The sequence below is a fragment of the Helianthus annuus genome, chromosome 6 (genome assembly GCF_002127325.2).
Source record: "Helianthus annuus cultivar XRQ/B chromosome 6, HanXRQr2.0-SUNRISE, whole genome shotgun sequence".
NCBI classification, from domain to species: domain Eukaryota; kingdom Viridiplantae; phylum Streptophyta; class Magnoliopsida; order Asterales; family Asteraceae; genus Helianthus; species Helianthus annuus.
Window position 1 is genome coordinate 101,342,961 of NC_035438.2, and position 2,360 is coordinate 101,345,320.

Below are 2,360 nucleotides of genomic sequence, written 5' to 3' on the forward strand. Positions count from 1 at the left end.
AGTGGTTTCTAGGCATGGGGTGCCAACCTCTATCATTTCAGACCGAGATCCGCGTTTCACTTCCGAGTTATGGCAGTCAATGCACAAATCGTTCGGTTCCCAACTCGACATGAGTACCGCTTATCACCCGCAGACGGATGGTCAGAGCGAGCGCACCATCCAAACACTCGAAGATATGCTTCGGGCATGCGTACTCGACTTTGGAAAAGGATGGGAGAAGCATCTACCGTTGATAGAATTCTCCTACAACAACAGCTACCATTCAAGTATTAAGGCAGCTCCGTTCGAAGCGCTGTACGGACGGAAATGTCGTTCACCTCTCTGTTGGCATGAGGTGGGTGATAGTCAAATCACAGGCCCTGAGTTTGTTCTTGAGGCATCATAAAGCATTGTTCAGATACGGAACCGTATGGCCGCAGCTCGCGATCGTCAGAAAAGCTACGCTGACAAGCGTAGTAAACCGCTAGAATTTGAAGTTAATGACCGCGTTATGTTAAAGGTTTCACCCTGGAAGGGTGTGGTGCGCTTTGGGAAACACGGCAAACTAAACCCTCGTTATGTAGGACCATTCAAAATTTTAGAACGGATTGGAAAGGTGGCCTACAGGTTGGAATTACCGACTGAGTTGGGTAATGTCCATGATGTATTTCACGTATCGCAACTAAAGAAGTGTTTGGTTGATGAAACACTAGTGGTACCATTTCAAGAGCTGAAGATAGATGACAAATTGCAGTTTGTTGAGGAACCAATTGAGATTATGGATCGGGAAGTTAAAGTTCGGAAACACAGCCGTATACGATTGTGAGAGTTCGTTGGAACTCAAGACGTGGTCCAGAATTCACGTGGGAACTTGAGGACCAGATGAAACTTAAGTATCCGCATCTGTTCCCCAACGACCAGGCGAAACCTAGCAAATCTAATGTTGATGCAACTAGTGAATTTCGGGACGAAATTCCCATTCAAGTGGGGGATGATGTGACACCTCAGGAAAACCAGTAAACGAACGTTATAACTTATTTAGCTCCCTCAGTAAATGCGTACCAAATTTCGGGACGAAATTTCCTTTTAGTTGGGGATACTGTGACAACTCGTAATTCGAACCTACCTTGTATAACGTTACGTGCTTATGTGATGCTTTGATTTAATGGTATGTATGTTAAATGTTACGTTTTATTATGTGATAAGTGCTATGAGATTGTGGTGTGTTAAACATACGTGTAACATATGTGGATTTTACAACGTTTAACCGAATCGCACAACACACAACCCAATCGCACAAGCCCGAAGTTGGGCCGTATGGCTTGTAATCGGACTATAGGGCAGCCCATGTTAGGGTTCGGCCCACCCTCACACGCATAACACTTAGAGTGTTGTAACCATCTCTTATTCTTATCAAAACACTAACACACACAAGCTACAAACCCTAGCTCTCTCTCTCTCTCTCACGAACCGAAGGCAGCCAAAACATCCTCCTCATCGAAGTTCTTAGAGTTCGGATCATCCTCTTGTTCGGATCAATTCTTGTTCTTTCTCCATCCGGTTAGTATGATTAACTATTGTTGATGATATTATGATGTGTGCTCGATATAATTGATGATGATTGTCATGTTCGAATACTATGTGATTAAGAATGTATGAAAGTAATCGGCCATATACGTGTTTGATATGAATCAGTAGAGTTGATTGTAGTACTCATGAAATCGGCTTATGTGTATTATAGAATATCCATGATAAATCGGGTTTCACAATACTGTTCTAAGAATCGAATGTTTGATTGGTGTTCATGCCTTGTTCAGTTAGGGTTCATGTGATTTGGATATAACAACTTTGTTTGATCTATGGTAGGTTGTTTTGATAGTAAGGAAATTGTTAATTGATTGAAACATGGAAACTTTGGTATGATTGTAACCGAAGGCATAAAATTCGGGATATATTTAACCAATCGCACAAGGGGGCCTCGATTTCATAAGAGCCCAATCGCATAAGCTAGCTGACCGCACAAGAGGTCCCCAGTCGCACAAGTTAGGTACAATTGGATAAGCACAGTGTACTACGTCTCATTGCAAGATCGTACAAGATCTTGTGGATCGCACAAGACAGTGCCGATCGCACAAGATCTTGGGCCACACACGGATCACTTAAATTATTTCGCTGTTGGGCCTTAAGCCCAATTCCAATCACACAACTACCCGGATTGTACAACCCAATTCTGTCGCACAAGATCACTAATGGACCGAGCCCACTGATGTATCGCACAAGTTGAATGGTTTGTTAAGCCGTTGGGCCTTCAAGCCCAAACCTGATCCCACAGTCCGTCCGGGTCGCACAAGTCAACCTAGTCGTACAAGTCAACCTAGTCG